Consider the following 18,844-nt stretch of genomic DNA (forward strand, 5'->3'; position numbering starts at 1 on the left):
ATTCTGGCTGCAGGGAATTACTCAGTAGATGTAATGCGTTATCCGGGCACGGTGAAGAGTTCAGTATGAAGGGCTGAGAGCCCAGCACGGTGGTGAGAAGTTAGGTTGGATCAGTAGGTAAGGGCCAAATCGTATGACTTGTGATGCGGCCACAGGGAGCCATCGAAGGCCTCACTTACCAGAAACAGCTATAGACTGAGATCCTATGAGTCAAGAGACTATTGACCTTTCTTCATCCAGGTCTGTGCAGTGTGTTCATGCAGACACAAAGTTTATATGTCCCCAGGATTCCTCCCCTAAGCAGGGCTGTCCTGGGACATGCATATTTCATCCCAGAGTGTTTGAAGGTCACCCCTCAACCCCACCCTAGAACAACTTCCAATACACGAAGGTTTTCTTATAGTGGCCTCACACCATTTTTGAGGAGAAAAGAAAATCGTAGGCTAGTAACTGCCTTGCAAAGTAGCACTAAGCAGCCACACGTGCAGGCTCAGAACGCTGGGCTGACGGTGAACTGCCCTCCAGCCCTGGGGGGTTCATGGCACGCTCCTGTGGGGAATGTGGTCCCCTCAGGCAAGACCTAATGGGTCTATTCAGCGAGTAGAGATAATATATGCTGCTTACGGGAATGGAGAAGGTGATAAAACCCAGATTACTATTACAGATTACATCCAAAAGTGTGCTTTAAAAAATAACCACTAGGTGTACCTCAAGGTCACAAGGTCAAGAATGAAAGGCCAAGTTCCATCTCTCTGTCACCCCTGTCCCTTCAGTTCACTCTCCCTGCTCTCTCCTGAGCAGACACTCTTGGTTCCTTGAATCTGTCCTTGGGCCAGTGGTTCTTAGCTATTTTGGAACAAGAGCTCTTAATGTCAGTAGAGCTGCTTCACTTGCAGACAACACAGGCCCCGTCAGGATGGGCAAAGTCCCTGGCTCGCCTCACATGCCGTCCTGCTACAGGGCAGCCCTGGGTGGCAGATCCCTAGCCAGGAATGTCATCAAGGACCCGGTTTCTTTCCATCCTTCTGTTACCGACCAGGGTTCTTGGCCTTCCTTGATCGATAGAAATTGGTCAGAGGCCAGACAAGAAATTCAGGCAAGGCTTTATTGGGGCCCCTGCTGCAGCCGGGGTGGGGAGTGAGAACAAACAACAGGTTTCCTTGCTTGCTGGATCCGTGACCTGGTTCCTTATATGGAGAGAAGGTAGGGGTGTGTCCAGGGGTCGGGCTGGAGGTGTGGCTTAGGTGGTCTGCCCGCCCCTTTGGTGGTGTTGGGTGCAGGGGGCAGGCGCAGGACCCTGCTTTTGCTCTCGGCTTTTCAGAATTGGCAGTTGGGTTTTTTGGTCCTTTTGTATTTTGTATGTAATTTGCCCCAACTGCTCATGCATGCAGTTATTTTTAGTCCCATATGGTTTCTTTGTATTTTGTTGCTCAGAGAGGTGTGTCCAGGTGCAAGCACTGCAGCCAAGGTCCCAGGTCCCAGCCTGTCTCACTTTCCCTTTGCACCAATGCTTTATACTCACTCTGCCCCAAACCCTGTCGTGACCACAGGGAGGTCACCCCATGTGCAACTTTGTTCTCAACCAACGGGAAACGGAGAGTTTTTTCCAGATAACCAGTTAACAAGCGCCTCTTTTCCTTGATGGGACCATCCTGAGCCAGTCCTACAGTCAGGAAAATGCCGTGGTGGATGGGTTTAGTCTTGGATCAACAGGATCCATCCGTGTGGGAAGCTGGGGTGTCGCTCAGTAGGGGAGGGAAGAAATGGGTGTCGGGCTAACAATGGCACGTCTCCTTCAGGCCTCTGATAATCTGATGGAAGCCACGCCCCATCTCCCTGCCTGTCAGTTCTGCATTAGATTTTTAGGGGATTCAACAACCCCCTGAAGGCTGTTATTCTTTTTTTTTAATTTTTATTTTATACTGGAGTACAGTTGATTTACAATGTTGTGTTAGTTTCAGGTGTACAACAAAGTGATCCAGTTATACATGTACATGTATGTATTCTTTTTCAGATTCTTTTCCCATTTAGGTTATTACAGAGTATTGAGTAAAGCTCCCTGTGCTCTACAGTAGGTCCTTGTTGGTTATCTATTTAATATATAGTAATGTGTATTTGTTAATCCCAAACTCCTAATTTATCCCTCCCCCCAGCCTTTCCCCTTTGGTAACCGTAAGTTTGTTTTCTGTGTCTGTGGATCTATTTCCGTTTTGTAAATAAGTTCACTTGTGTCCGTTTTTTAGATTCCACATATAAGTGATGTGATATATATCATATTTGTCTTTCTCTTTCTGACTTATTTCACTGAGTATGATCATCTCTAGGTCCATCCATGTTGCTGCAAATAGCGTTATTTCATTTTTTATGGCTGAGTAATATTCCATTGTATATATACGAACCACATCTTCTTTATCCATTCATCCGTCGATGGATGTTATTCTTTATCTTAGAAAAATAGCATCGCTTCCCAGAGGCCCGAGATACACATACCCTGAGATTTCAGCATTCTCCTGTATGGTTTATTCACTCAGGAAGTTCAGGGATCAAACCCTGGAGATTGATCATGGTTTTTAGTTGCTATTTCATAATCTTCATGGATGACCCAAAGAGAGTCCAGGTAATAATATATGAAGAATTAATTTCAAGCTTTCAATGCATTCTTTAAAAAATTCATAATCCAAAGGGGTTTTCTTCCCATTGGGAAAGAAAAGGGAAACATGTTTCCCTCTCCCACACCCCATATACTTTTCTTTTTCACCACAGCTTTCACATGCTATCCCAACATCAGTTGCCATGAATCTTTCCACAGACTGCTGGGTACCAAGACTAAGGTAATCCAGCCAGACCTGTCAGGACAGCCTCACCTTGTGAGATCCAGGGGAATCCTTTCAGTGAGGGCTTTTCTTCAAACTGGAAAGCGTGAGTCAGCAATGATGTAGACAATCATCTTATTTTGACATTTTGAAAGCAATGGTTTGCCAGAAATCCCGGCTAGGCTTAGCACCTCTCCTACCTGGAAGAAGACAGGGCCTCACAGGGGGTGCCCTTTGGTGCCATCTATCCGAGTGCTTATTGGTTTCCAGAAAACCCTGCTTTAAAAGTAGTGAATGAAGGCCTGGCGACATCTGTGTTGGAGCTGCCTCGACCCCGTCTGCACCGTGAAGACACTTCTTTAAAGATGAGGCCCAGAGTGGCCTTGAGGCTTTGCCTGGTCGCACCTGGGCCGCCCGCCAGGTGGAGGTGGAGTCACGCCTCCTGTCGCCTGGGCCCCCATCTGGACAGCCTTCAAATGGCACAAGAGAGCTGCAGGTGAAGCTCCCCTTTCCGTTTACCTTAACGCTCAACAGTCAACCCCAAAATAGGAGGCCGCTGTGCCTCCTAATAGCTCCTGCCTGGGCCACGTGGAACGTCCCTGCAGGCGTGGCCTCAATGAGCATGACCGCACACGTGCCGTCTTCTCGCGGCCGAGTTGAGCCCACTGTTTACAGCGACCTTCTGCGGAGGACGAGGGGTTCAGTGCTTTCTGGACGATGCACACGTTTTTCGAGAGAGGTTTTAGGTATTTAGCCCAGCTGCTTGGCCACGGGAAACAAAGTTGCAAGTACCCAGAGGGGATTCTGGAAAATGCAGTGTCAGCTCCAACTCCAAAGCAGCTCCGCCCGGTAGTGGAGACCTGTCCCCCGGTAGTGAGTGAGGGGGGCCCAGCCGAGACCCGGAGCGGGGCCGGCGGCCTCAGCCCACAGGCAGGCCTGTCCCCGCAGGGTCGCACGGCTCGGACGCCACCTGTGCCCCGAGCGTGGAGATGCTGGGCTCCAGCACCTGCGCAGGGCTGGGGACAGACCGGGGCTCAGCCCGCGCTCACCCCACTCTCACCCCGCTCTCCTCCGTCCCCAGTCGCTGCGGCCCCGCACTACGTCGCACGTGGAACACAGTCAACCGAAAGGGGGCGCAGCTCGTGGCTTTTCCTGAGTCTCCCCAGGACTTGTTGCCACTGTCCCCTCCTCCGCGGGGGTGCGGTGAAGGAGGACTCGAGGAGATTCTCCCGCGTGCTGGCGGTGGCCCAGCTGGAGTCCAGGGGACTCAGGACCACGAGCGCATCCCCCTTCGTGACGTCTCCTTTACATGCCCTACCTGGTTCCAGAACGGGCTTTAGGCACCTCAAGACCATGAATCAAGTGTTGTTATTTAAAAACCGATTTCTCGAAGTCCTCCAGCTGTCTCCACGGGCTGGGCTGAACAAGGAGTGACTCGCCCGTGGCCTGAAGTCCTGTAAACACACACCTGAGGCTTAGACTGCAGGACGTCCTCGGTCGTTCGTATCGGGAGAGTTTACTGTCCTTCCCACGGATCAGCAGGGAGGCAGCGGCCGTGGCCCTGCGTCCACTGCACCCTCGCCCTCCCGGGACCCCTCCCTCCCCGGCGCACCTGCCTGCGATGCCCGAGAACAGAGGGCAGGCCGCACCTCAACCCTTATTGTCTTTAATTAGCGTTTAGCAGGTTAATCGGTAGAGAAGCTCATCTTTCTTTAATTACTTCAAGAACTGAGTCGGGGGACCTCTTGGCTAGCTCTGAATTATTGTTTGTTTGGATGCTGATTTGAAATTGGTGAAGTCAGGTGTTTATTGCCCAGACCCAGAGCCTGTGCGTACTGGAGGGGATGCTAGGAAAAGAGGGGCAATGGTGGGGGAAAGTTATTCTACTGTCATTAATTTGCAGCTTCATGGGCCTACTAGAAAGTTTGCTACTTTCAAACAAAATAACTGTCATGAGAGACACCAGTGGTTTCAAATGTGCTTCAAATCTTCTTAAGCTTTAATAGGCAAATTTTATTTTTCATTTAAGGGCAAGTTCACATTCAAGAAATTTAATTGATTTAAAAAATACTGTTAAGTCCTTATCCCCACGTCTTGACCTTCATATATATTGGCTACTTTGGCACGTTTAATTTTGGCACGTTTAATTTTCGGTATTTTGCATGACACAGCTGCCAGCTATTCCCTCGGGAAATTAAGACTCCAGCCCAACAGGCGTCACTGTTCAAAACCCACCCTTGCTACGTGGCTTCCGTTTCCCAGGGCCTCTCTCCCGCACCCTGCGCTACATCAGTCCATCCTCCAGTTGTTACCTGTAACCATCAAACGCCTCAGGAATCACTGCTGCCTTTTTATAAACATTCTTTCCACCCTCCCGAGCTCTCTTGCCTTCCCTCCTTCATCACATTCGCATACTGTCCTACAAAAAGGGAAAACTGAAGCATATTTTAAAAATTTAAGAGTTTATTTGAGCAAAAAGCAATTCGAGTTGGGCAGCAGCGAACCAGAAGCGGAGCTGGGGAGAGACTTGTACCCGGAGGAGGGGAGGCAAAGCAAGGAGATTGTTGACTGGCCGTCGCTTCAAGCCCAGTCGGCTGTTCGTGATCATTTGTCCTGAGATTTCAATTCCTAAACTTAGGGGAAAGTGGGATGAAGGTAAAGCAGGGGACGGTGTAGAGAGAGGAGAGGATTCTCCTGTGACTGGTGCAGGGGCTGCTCTGAGTGAACTGGGGGAGGGAGCCGCCTGGGAGGCAGAGAGAAAGCAGTGCAAAGACCCTGGGGTGGGAAGCTATCCAGTGTGTTCCAGGAATGGCCAGAAGGCCATGCGGCTGGAGGGAGGGAGGGGAGGGGAGGGCTGGTGGGAAGCTGGGTTTGAGAGGAAGCCTGGGTCCTTTAGCGTATGATTTTGAGTAGGTAAGAGGCCAGTCCAATGGGTGGAAACAGAACTTTAACAGAACTTTCTGCTCGTAAAGCTGCATCTTCCTGATTAGCGTGGTGCTTCACCGCTGTGGTCCCGTTCGGGCTTATCCTTTCCCCAGATGGCCCATCAGGAAATGCACTGAGCCCGGACCATTCCTGACTCGTTCCATTACACCTGGGGCTTTTCAACCCACCCGCGCGGCCGATCCCCAAGGCCTCTCTGGGTCAGCCAGGTGCCCCTGCTAATTTATCTGTTCCTAACAGCCCCATGACTCTGACCTGACCTCTCCATGGGCTCTTCGACTGGGCCACGGAGCTCAGCTCCGTTCAAGAGGCGCCTCCTACCTCACTGCAAGTCCTGGGATACGGGAATGGTTTCCATATGTGCTGGGGCTGTCATTCAAACTCGACTTTGCTTGCTCGCTAATGAGGTCAGACGGCTCTGCGGAGGTGGCCGGCCTCTCTCTGGGGCAGTGCCGGCAGGAGCTGGAGGAGGGCCTCCCACCCCTCTAACGCAGCTCCGAGATGTACCCTTCTCCCAACTGCTTAGAAAGGATAACTGCAGACAAACACGAAACAGGAGCGAATGCATAAAACTGAGAAGGATTTTTTTTTTTTCATTTAAACTTTTTATTTGGAGAGAATTGCAGCTTCACATGCAGTTATAAGAAATAGAGAGAAATCCCATGTACTCTTTAGTTTCCCCCAATAGTAACATCTTGCAAAACTGGAGAACGGTTTCACAAGCAGGAAATGGACACGGATGCAGTCAGGGTACAGAACATATCCGTCGCCACAAGGTTTCTCATGTCGTCTTTTTATAGCGGCATCTACTGTCTATCCTCTGCTTAGCTCTGGCCAACTGTTAATCTGTTCTCTATGTCTATAATTTTGTCGTTAATCTGTTCTCTATTTCTATAATTTTGTCGTTTCAAGAATGTCATGTAAATGAATCATACAGTATGTAACCTTCTGGTAGTGACCTTTGTTCACACAGCGTAGTTCTCTGGAGATTGATTCGCCTTGTTACGTGTATCAGTACTTTCTTCCTCTTAGTTGCCGAGTAGTATGTCATGTACCAAGCTCTGTTAAACCATTCACCTGTTGAAGGATATCTGGGTTTCCAGTTTGGGGCTATTATGAATAAAGCTCTTATAGGCATGTGTGTACAGGTTTTTGCATGAACGCTAAGTCTTTTCTCTGGGATAAATGTTCAGGAGTGCAATTGCTGGGTTTATGGTAGTTGCATATTTAGGGTTTTTTTTTTTTTCTTTAAAAAAAAATAACAACCATTTATTTAGGTCACAATTCTGTGGATTGGCAACTTGGGCTGCACGTTTGCACGTTAGCCCAGGCTTATCTGATCTTTTATTTTTTGGAGATACAATTCAAATACATAAACTTCACCTCTTAAAGTGTAAATTCAGTGGTTTTAGTATATTCAGAAGGATGTGGTATGTTTGGTGTTTTTAAGGAACTAGTGGTCAGAATACTTTACATCCCCACCAGTAATGTCTGAGTGATCCAGTTTTCCAGATCCTTGCAGGCATCTGGTATTGTCACTATTTTTTTTTTAATGTTAACCATTGTGATAGTTGTGTAATAATAGCTCACTGTGGGGTTTTTTTTGGATTTTAATTAATTAATTTATTTATTTTGGGCTGTGTTGGGTCTTCGTTTCTGTGCGAGGGCCACTCTTCATCGCAGTGCGTGGGCCTCTCACTATCGCGGACTCTCTTGCTGTGGAGCACAGGCTCCAGACGCACAGGCTCACTAATTGTGGCTCACGGGCCCAGTTGCTCCGCGGCATGTGGGATCTTCCCAGACCAGGGCTCGAACCCGTGTCCCCTGCATTGGCAGGCAGATTCTCAACCACTGCGCCACCAGGGAAGCCCCTCACTGTGGTTTTAATTTGTATCAACTGATATGATCATGTGATTTTTTTTCCTTGCTTATTTTATCTGTACTGTCAACTGTTGAGAGGAATATTGACTGATTCACTTATAATTGAATTTCTTTCTTTCAGTTGTATCAGTTTTGGCTTCACACATTTTGCAGCTCTGTTGCTTGGTGCATAGACACTTAGGATTGCTGTGTGTTCTGGGTAGACTGACCTTTTTGTTATTACATAATGTCTTTCACTGTCTGGTAATTTTTCTTTGCTCTGAAGTCTACTTTATCTGATGTTAATATAGTTACTCCTGCTTTCCTTTGGCTAATGTTCATGTGATGTATCTTTTTCCATCCTTTTATTTTCTGTCTTCCTATAGCAATATATTTGAAGTGAATTTCTTGTAGACAGCATATCATATCGCTGGGTCATGTTTTGTGATCCACTGTGCCAGGCTGTGTCTTTTAACTGGTATATTTAAAGCATTTATATTTAATGTATTATTAATATGTTGGGACTTAGTTTACCATTTTATCTTTTGTTTTCTGTTTGTTCTGTTTTTCATTTCTCTGTTTTCTTTTTTCTTCCTTTTCATGTGTTATGTGCACATTTTTTAGGATTCCGTTTTTACTTATCTGTTGTGTTTTTTAGTGTGTCTTACAGCATAGCTTTTTTACTGGTTGTTCTAGGCATTATATTATATATACATAACTAATCACAGTGTACTGGTGCTGTCATATTACCAATTTGAGTGAAATACAGAAACCTTACCTCCTGTTATAGCTCTTAACCCACCCACATTTATAATTTTCTTAAATATTTTCTCTACACATATTTAGACCCACATCAGACAGTATGTAATTTTTGCTTTAACTAGTCAGACTTAATTTGGAGAATTCAAGAGGAAAGGGAAAGCCCATTGTATTTACCCATAGTTTCGCTTACCATGTTCTTTCTTCTTTCCTGATGTTCCAAAACTCCTTCTTTTATTATTCCCTTTTTGTTTTTAGAACTTCCTTTAGAAATTCTTATAGGGTGGTTTTGATGGTGACAGACTCTCTTAGTTTTCTTTCCATCTGAGAATGTCTTGATGTCTTCTTCATTCCTGAGAGATATTTTTCACTGAGTTGACAGTTTTCTTTCAGCACTTGAAAAATATTATGCCACTTCTGGCCTCAGTAATTTCTGATGAGAAATCCATTGTCGTTCAAATTGGTTTTCCACTATAGGTAAATTGTCATTTCTCTTTGGCTGCTTTTAAGATCTTTTCTTTGTCTTTAGTTTTCGGAAGTTTAATTACTATCTGTCTTGGCCTGGATTTATCCTGGTTAGGATTCATGTGGCTTCTTGAATCTGTAGGATTAGCTCTCTCACCAAATTTGGGAAGTTTTCACCCTTTAGTACTTGGAGTGCTTTTTCAGCCCCATCCTCTCTCCTCTCCTTCTGGGACTCTGAAGACATGAATGTTATATTGCCTGTTATATTCCCACAGGTCCCTGAGACTCTGCTAATTTTTCCTTCAGGCTATTTTGTTTCTGTTACTCAGATTGGATCATTGCTACTGTTCTGTCTTCCAGTTACTGATTATTTCCTTTGTCCCCTCTACCCTGCCATCAAGATAGCCCATCCACTAAGCTTTTAATTTCAGTTATTTTTGAGTTCCAAAATTTACAACTGGTTCTTCTTATACCTTCTGTTTCTTTGCTGAGCCTTTCTTCTTTTTTTTCCATTTGCTTTTAGCATGTTCGTAATTGCTCACTGAAGCATTTTTATCGTGGCTGTTTTTAAAGTCTTGGCCAGATTATTCCACCATATCTGTTATCTTGATGTTGGCGTCTATTGATTTTTCTTTACATTCAGTTTTAGGTCTTCTTGATTCTTGGTATAACAGCTTTCAAATAAAACCTGGACATTTGGGTATTATGTTATGTGACTCTGGATTTTACGGCAGGCTCTCTCCTGCTAGGTAGAGGTAATCCAGATCCCCTACTTGGTCTGTGTTGATGCCTGCAGAGTGGGGGTGAGAATTCCTGTTCTTCACGTGGTCTCCACTGACACTGCAGGGGGTGGGGAGGGGTCAGAGGTATGGGTGTGGCCTTGTCCCTACTGAGTAAGGCTGAAAGTCCTGATTCTCCATTAGGCCTCTTCTGATACCACCCCAGTGAGGAGAGGAAGGACAGAAGTCCATTCTCCCCTTGCATCTCCTGACATCTCTGCTGACACCACAGGGTACCAGAGACCTCATTATCAGCTGGCAGGGATGAAAGTCCCAGGTTCCTGTTTGGCCTCCTCTGTCACCACCCCAGTAGGGGCTCTGGGGCACCATGCAGCAGCCTTGTGGGGGTGAACATCTAGGCTCCCCACTTGGTCTTTGCTGGCATGGATGGGAGTGGAGCCACAGTTTTTCCTGGGGTGTTGGGCTGGAGTAGAGTGATTATGGTCTGAAAGTTTTTTGTCTTACGAGGCTGCCGCTTTCCTGCTCCTTTGGCTGAAGAGAAGAGGGCTTTCTTCCTGGGCTTTTTTGGCCGCGCCCCTGGGCATTTCTGGGTTGCCAGGCTCTTCCGCTCCAAGTCTGGAATCTACGAGCCAGAAGAAAGCTCGCATTTCTCATGCTCCAAGGTTCATGGCTGGTCTTCCTTCCTATCTCCGCCTTTCCAGTTCTCCATCTTCACCTTTATATTTGTTTTACATGTAGAGTCCAGGGTTGTCAGCTGTACTTAACAGGAGGAAGACAGAACATACATCTACTCCATCTTGGAAGCAGAAGTCTCTCTGGACAGGAATTTTTTTTTAAGTTTTTTTTTTTTAACCTTTTAAAAGTATATAGATTATAGTAATGCAGTTCTAATTTTCAGGAGAAGCCATTTTGCCAGTTTTACCTAAGTTGCTGTTTCAGGTGAAAGGACAGTGTAGTTGCTGGCTACTAGCTTCTATTTTTTTTTTTTTTTTTGGACTTTCCTCCTAACCTCACTGCTCACTGGTTTACTTACATTACCACATCACTAGCAGGCACAGTGGAAAAGGATTACGTGTATCTATCTTTGCTTTTGGATCTTTTCAGTGTCCCCTGCCTCTCTTTTTGTTAAAGTCTTCCTGGGCAGTCCTATCAATCAGCGCAGTTACCTCATACACACCACCTGTGTTCTGAGCCAGGGATGGTTGTCAACAGACAGATCCCACCTATTTTTGAGGCTGAAGATCTGCTGCTTCCCCTGTCAGAGTCACTGCCTAGTCTGGTGCTACCACTCCTTGGTCTTCTTTTTTGGCAGGAAATCACCCAGTCCACACTGTATGAGAATGAGATTTCTTCCAACACCCAGAATGGTCCCCTTACCCCACTTTCCAAAGCCTTGTCTAGAAGAGAAGAAAATCACTGTGCTAAGACAGGGCTTTCATCCCTCCAGTTCCCAGTTTTGATAGAGGAGACTTGAGGCCAGGGAGGACTACAGGAATCTACCTTTTTATTTTGGGAATGGAATTTGTATTAAATTCGTTAACCTTGAATGCTATCCTGTCCTCAGCCGGACTGTCCTCCAACTGTTCCATGCAATCTGAATTCTTTTCTTAACTAAATGCAACGTCCTGTCTCTGTAAAGGCCACGGAGCTGTTTTAATTCTTGCTCACAGCGTTGTCCAGAATTTGGAGGGGGCTTCCCTCCTCTCGAAGAGAATTAGGATGATGTCCCTATTCTGTCATTTTTAAAGAAGAATTTCTCCGGTAAAGAGGAATTTTCTCAGCTACTGTTGGGAGACTGCTGTCCTGAGCTCAGTGCTGGGCAGTGTGGACAGACACAGACACACGGGGCAGGATCCACTGATGGAGACACACAGGGATAAGACAGTGAGTCACGGTCCAAACCAGCAGTGCAGAGCACAAGTGCGGTTTTGTGTGTGTAACCACGTGCCCTGTTCTCAGCCAGAGCGGACACTGTGAAAACGCAGAGAAGGCATAAGACCTGGTCCCTGTCTGAGGACGAGTCCTCCAGAGGGACACGCAGAGCTGTGTTGGTGTTTCTGGGAATCTCCGCTCACAGGGACTCCTCCCCGCCTGCCCTCCACGGTTCCTGAAGGTTCAGGGGCCCAGGGTGGCATCTCCGGTATGGGCCCCCCCCCATCAATACCTCAGAGGCAACTCAGTGGGAGAATAATTTACTACCATCTAATAGAATAGAATTTATTAAGGGCTCCTACCTCCAGGGTAGAACACCTATCTTATTGGAATCTTAGGCTGGAAAACCTATTCTGATTTGTTTTAATTCTTGCTATTTTCCCTCATTACATAACTAAGGCGAGGGTTTTTTTTTTTTCTCATCCTACAAAGGCCTGGGCAGGTCTGGAATATGATTGAGCCCAAAGTTTCTCATTTCCTAATGTTCAGATTATAATGAGTAACGTAAGTTACCAACTGAGGCTATGAAGTCTCATTCCCTAGGGATCTTTTTCTTTTTTTTAAAGGACTTTATTTTTGTTTTTTATTTATTTATTTTTGGCTGTGTTGGGTCTTCGTTTCTGTGTGAGGGCTTTCTCTAGTTGCGGCAAGCGGGGGCCACTCTTCATCGCGGTGCGCGGGCCTCTCACTATCGCGGCCTTTCTTGTTGCGGAGCACAGGCTCCAGACGCGCAGGCTCAGTAATTGTGGCTCACGGGCCCAGTTGCTCCGTGGTATGGGGGATCTTCCTGGACCAGGGCTCGAACCCGTGTCCCCTGCATTGGCAGGCAGATTCTCAACCACTACACCGCCAGGGAAGCCCCCTCGGGATCTTTAAAAGTGGGTTAGAGGGTCTTCCCTGGTGGCGCAGTGGTTGAGAATCTGCCTGCCAACACAGGGGACACGGGTTCGAGCCCTGGTCCGGGAAGATCCCCCATACCATGGAGCAACTAAGCCCGTGCGCCACAACTACTGAGCCCACGTGCCACAACTACTGAAGCCCACGCACCTAGAGCCCCTGCTCTGCAACAAGAGAAGCCACTGCAATGAGAAGCCCGTGCACCACAACGAAGAGTAGCCCCCGCTCACCGCAACGAAGAGTAGCCCCCGCTCACCGCAACTAGAGAAAGCCCGCATGCAGCAACGAAGACCCAACGCAGCCAAAAGTAAAATAAATTTATTAAAAAAAAAAAAGTGGGTTAGAATTTCAGCAGTCTGATAGCCTGGTAGGTGTCTGGCCCTACCTGAAGGAATGGGGACTTTGATTAGCTTTTATCTTGAGGAACCTGTCAGATTTATGTTTTGAGGACCATCCAGCAGTCATTTAACAATAAGTTTCTAAAAATACCTATTTGTTTTTGGCTGCTTTGTGGTGTCATCTGTGATTCCTACCAGCTGTAACTACTGACAAGACCAAAAGAAAGATTTGTAATTATTTGCTGTATTCTCCACGTTCTGCTCTGTGCCCGTTACGCGTGTGTGATTTTAGCAGGAACAGCCTCCTGACAGAAATGGGGACGTAAAAGTTTATTATTCTCGCGAATGACGCTTGCCAGCTCTCCGGTCCTCCCTGACACGGCTCGTTCTTTGAGACAGGAGCGCACCAAACCACCTCCCTGGAGAGGCGCTCGCTTCTCAGCAGAGCCTGCCTTAAGGGGCTGCGTGAGATGGGCTTTCACCACTACCGCTGGGGTTTACCTGCACCTTCCATAGGGGGGGACAGGTCTCAGGCAGCATCCATGCCTCAGCTGGGATGGACAAAGGTCAAAGCGAGCACTGAACTCCATCCCCACCATCGGAGAAATAAACCATGAAGATGACGTCGTTACCAACCATTCAGGTGACGGGAGGGAATTTACCTCCAATTCAGGACCGATTCCTTCTTTTTAATTTTTATTTTTTAAAATTTTATTGAAGTATAGCTGATTTACAATGTTGTGTTAAATTCCGCTGAACAGCAAAGTGATTCAGTTACACATATATATACATTCTTTTTCATAGTCTTTTCCATCATGGTTTATCACAGGATACTAAGTGTAGTTCCCTGTGCTCTACAGTAGGACCTTGTTTATCCATCCTATGTATAAGATTTACCGTTTTGAAGAGTACAGTTCAGTGGCGTTTAGTACCTTCATGATGTTGTGCAATCGTCACCCCTGTCTAGTTCCAGAACGTTTTCGTCTCCCCGAAAGGAAACCTCGGATGCTTCGAGCAGGCCCTGCACTCCCCGGGAACCAATGCTTGTTCTCTGTGTATTTGCCTGTTCCAGACATTTCATATGAATGGAACCGTGCAAGACGCAGCCTACGGCGTTGGCTTCTTTCACTCACCGTAAGGTTCTGAATATTTTCCCGTGTTGTGCATGTGTCAGTACTTTGTTCCTTTCTGTGGCTGAATAATTTTCGATTGTATGGACAGACCACACTTTGTTTATCCATTCAGCAATTGATGTCTGGATTGTTTTCGCCTTTTGGCTATTGTGAACAATGCTGCTCTAGATATTGGTGTACAAGTGTCTGAGTCCACTTTCAGTTCTTTTGGCTAATGTGACCTAGGGGTGGAATTGCTAGGTGAGACAGTAATTCCATGTTGAAGTTACTGAAGAACAGTGGCTGCACCATTTTACAGACCCACCAGTAACGTGCTAGGGTTCCAGTTTCTCCACATCCTCTCCAATACCTGTTATTATCTGTTGTTGTTTCACTTACAGCCATCCTAGTAGATGTTAAGTGCTATTTCTTTGTGGTGTGGTTTTGACCTGCATTTCCCTAATGACTAATGATGTTGAGTATCTTTTCATGTGCTTGTTGGCCATTGTGTTTCTTCTTCGGATAATGTATCCAAATCCTTTGCCTGTTTTTGATTTGGTTTGTCTGTCTTTTTGCTGTTGAATTGTTGGGATTATTGATATATTCTGAATTCTAGACCCTTACCAGCTATATGATTTGTAAATACTTTCATTTTATGGTTATCTTTTCCCTTTTTAAAAAATTTTTACTGGAGTGTAGTTGATTTACAATGTTGTGTTACAGGTGTACAGCAAAGTGAATCAGTTGTACATATATACATATCCATTCGTTTTCAGATTCTTTTCCCATATAGGTTATTACAGAATATTGAGTAGAGTTCCCTGTGTCATACCAGTAAGTCCTTGTTAGTTACCTGTTTTATATATAGTAGTGTGTATATGTCAATCCTAAACTCCTAATTTATCACCTCCCCCCATGTTTCCCCTTTGGTAACCGTAAGTTTGATTTCGAGATCTGTGAGTCTGTTTCTGTTTTGTAAATAAGTTCATTTGTATCATTTTTATTAGATTCCATATATAAGTGATAGCATATGATATTTGTCTTTCTCTGACTTCACTTAGTATGATAATCTCCAGGTCCATCCATGTTGCTGCAAATGGCATTATTTCGTTCTTTTTATGGCTGAGTATATTCCACTGTGTATATGTACCAATCTTTATCCCCTCCTCTGTCGATGGACATTTAGGTTGCTTCCATGTCTTGGCCACTGTAAACATTGCTGCAATGAACACTGGTGTGTATGCATCTTTTCGAATTATGGTTTTCTTCAGATATATGCCCAGGAGTGGGATTGCTGGATCAAGTGGTACTTCTATACTTAGTTTTTTAAGGAACCTCCATACTGCCCTCCATAATGGTTGTACAAATTTACATTCCCACTGGCAGTATAGGAGGGTTCCCTTTTCTCCACACCCTCTCCAGCATTCATTGCTTGTAGATTTTTTGATGAGGGCCATTCTGACCAGTGTGAGGTGATACCTCATTGTAGTTTTGATTTGCATTTCCCTAATAATTACAGCGATGTTGAGCATCTTTTCATGTGCATTTTGGACATCTGTCTGTCTTCTTTGGAGAAATGTCTGTTTAGGTGTTCTGCCCATTTTTCTTTTAACATTTTTATTGGAGTATAATTGCTTTACTGCCCATTTTTTGATTAGGTTGTTTGTTCACTTTCTTGATAATGTCTTGATTCACAAAGGTTGTTGATTTTTTCCTTTTGTTGCCTATGCTTTGAGTGTCATACTTAAGAAACATTGCCAAATTCAAGGTCGTAAACATTTACGTGGTTTTAGCTCTTATATTTTGGGTCTTTCTTTGATCCATTTTGAGCTACTTTTTGTATGTGATTGCAGGTAAGGGGTCAACCTCTTCTTTTGAGTGTGGAAATCCAGTTACTCCAGACCCATATGCTGAACAGACTTTTCTCTCCTCATGAATGGTCTGGGTACCCTAGCCAAAAGTCAGCTGACCATAGACATATGGGTTTATTGCTAGACTCTTAACTACATTACAGTGATTTATGTGTATCCTGATGCCAGCACCACACTATTTTTATTACTGTAGTTTTATATTAAATCTTGAAATCAGGAAGTATAAGTCCTATAATTGTGTTGTTCTTTTTCCAGGATTGTTGTGGCTATCTGGGGTCCCTTGTAATTCCCTATGAATCATAGGATAAATATTTGTTTCTGCAAAAAAAAAAGACTGTTGGAATCTTGCCTAATTGCTTCGGTTAGCACTTCTAGTAAATTCGTTGAGTAGAAGTGGTAAAAGCAGGCATCCTTGTCTTGTTCCTGATCATAGAGAGAGACAGAGAGAGAGCTTTCAGTTTGTCACCATTGAGTATGTCAGTTGTGGGTTTTTCATAAATGCTCTGTTATGTGGAGGAACTTCCCTTCCCATCTTAATTTGCTGAGTATTTTTATTATGAAAGGGTGTTGGATTTGTCAAATGATTTTTCTGTGTTAATTTAGATGATCATTGATATTCTTCTTTCATTCTGTTAATGTGGTGTATTATATTAATTGCTTTTTGTATGTTGAATCACCCTTGCATTACTGGGATAAATCCCATTTGGTAAGGTTGTGTAATCCTTTCATTATACTGCTGAATTCAGTTTGTAGTATTTTGTCAAGAGTTCTTTTATAAAACCCAAATCTCATTTCCCTGTGCTAATTTGTTCTTTTTTTTCTTTTCTTCTCATTAACCAGAATTAACCAAAGTAAATATTGTGTTTCTTCACTTTTTCCTATGTCTTTGTGAGTAGATGGCTTTCAAACCATCTACAGATAATAGAATGCTATAAATGGTACATGTTATTCTTATACCCCTTTCTAGCTTCAGCTTTTCCAACACTCACAGGACATGTTGCAAGAGTACAAGTGGAGGCTATATCTGAGTGTGTGGAAGTTGTAATAGCCATGTACCTTGATTAACGCACCCGGGTGAAGACCACAATGCCTCGTGATGCCCAGATTCTCTGGAGACGGTGGTAACACAGGGAAGAGGTAGCTGCCCTGTGTACCCACCCCCCCCCCGCGACCCCAGCTCTGTCCTGCGCTGGGAGGGGACTTGCCCTCGCGTGTGGATGTCCCAGTCCACACGTCCCGTGCTACAACCACCCTCTGGCCCCCCAACAGGCCTCGCAGCGTGGACCCCAGCTACTTCTAGGGAGACGGAGCTAGCGAGGGGGTCAGGTTGGCCTTGGATGCCAGCTTGGGCAGGAACTTCTAAGGTCTCGCGTCCTTGCGCTGGGGGCAGGTGTGGGCTCTCGGTGGACATGTCTCCTTGGCCCCACGTCCCCCTTCCCACGTGGGAGGAAGGGCTGCAGGACACAGCAGGGTCAAAGGGTGGTGCTGTCGTTGGCTAAAGCTGAGCAGGTTGGTGGACGTTCACTGTGCTGGTTTCTGTGTGTTTGATATTTCATTATAAAAAAGAGACCAGGATGCGTGGTTTCAGAGAGCCCTTCCCTTCTGTGAGGTTCTCACGAGCCCCATCGCTAGGAAGACCTTCTGGACCTGAAACGTCGGAGGGTCCAGGAGAGGCGGGGGGGAGCGCCCAGTCTGTCCCCTCAGTTCCTGGGGCGATATGCCTTCATCTCACCAAGGTCCCAGCGGGGAGGGCCTCAGGCGGCCCCTCTCCCCCGGGCTCGGAGCCGCCTGGCAGTGCGGGTCACCCAGGGGGGGCGGCTGAGAGCAGCCAGCTCGGGAGCCGCGGGCGTCAGGCGGCCACAAGAGGACAGTGCATCTGCTCATCCCTGCGGCTCAGAAGGCCCAGGGCGCTTAATGTGGCCCCTGCAAGGAAAGATGAGAGGGAAGGGAGAGGCGGCGTGAGGGGACAGAAAAAGTGTGTGTTCTCAGCAGCCATCAGACATCTTCCCAAGGCGGGTAGGCTGGGGCTTGCCCTGAGCTGGTGATGAATTCAACCTTGTTCTTTCAGCCAAGATGATCGGAAACTGCTCTCTTGCAGAAACCCAAGAGCAGTGAGCTTCAGCTCACAGGACTGTGGAGAGTAGCCGGGCCGTGCTCCCCCTGCAAAGGCCCTGGGGGAGCGTGAAGTGGACCCTGGGCTCAGGCCTGGACAGGCTGGGGGGAGGGGCTCTGGACCACAAGCCACTGCAGCTCTTCCAACTTCTGCGTCCTCAAGTTCCCACAGACAGCAGGCTGGGGACGTACGCGTTGCCATGGCAAAGTGCTGCACATCAGGTGGTTTAAACAACAGAGGTGTATTTTCTCATGGTTCTGGAGGTCAGAAGTCCCGGAGCAAAGGTGTTACAGGGCTGGTTCCTTCCGAGGCCTCCCTCCTCTGCTTGCAGGTGAAGGCCGTCTTCTCCCTGTGTTCTCACATGGTCGTCCCTCAGTGTGCGTGTGTCTTCATCTCCTCTCCTCATAAGGACCCCAGTTAGATTGGATTAGGGCCAACCCAATGACCTCATGTGAACTTTATCAGATCTTTAAAGGCCGCATCTCGGAATCCAGCCCCATCCTGAGACCCTGGAGGGGCACAGTTCAGCCGTTACAGAGGGTGCCGGCCAACACTGTACACTGCAGTCTGCTGGGGGCAAGCCCGGTGACAACCCCGGCAGCAGGAAATCAGGGCCATTTTCGAGCATTTCCCAACCCCCCACCTTTGGTTGGTATTGTAAAGCCCAGCTGTCCTCTAGGGAGAACCTCCGTATTGCCCCAGAGCAGCGGCAGCCTTGGAGGAGGGATCGTTTCAGGACAGGCAGGAAGAACGCCTAATCCTTGTGTTTTCAAAGAAAACTCACCTTGGTTTTCATTGTGGTTCAAAGTAAGCATCAGGTTCTGCCGAAGGAAGCTGTCTCCGGCCGGGTCCTGGGGCACCCAGGCGAGGCTCCAGGCCTGGGGGCGGGTGGAAGGGAAGCTTTCCGTTCACCGGAGCAACAGCTCACTCCTTGCCCGGGAGGCAGGGGCCCTGGTCCCCTTCCGTCAGGAGGCAGGCGGGGCTCCGAGGGTCGTGTAGGG

General features: G+C 46.7%; 1 protein-coding gene across 3 annotated transcripts in view; it reads left to right on the plus strand.

Annotated features, from left to right (window-relative positions):
- The window catches only part of LOC309615431 (phospholipid-transporting ATPase IB), a 537,980-nt gene that overhangs the window by 502,774 nt on the left and 16,362 nt on the right, over positions 1-18,844 (plus strand). The window lies entirely within an intron of this gene.

Source organism: Balaenoptera borealis (assembly GCF_965194805.1).
Source record: "Balaenoptera borealis genome assembly, chromosome: 18".
Classification (NCBI taxonomy): Eukaryota; Metazoa; Chordata; class Mammalia; order Artiodactyla; family Balaenopteridae; genus Balaenoptera; species Balaenoptera borealis.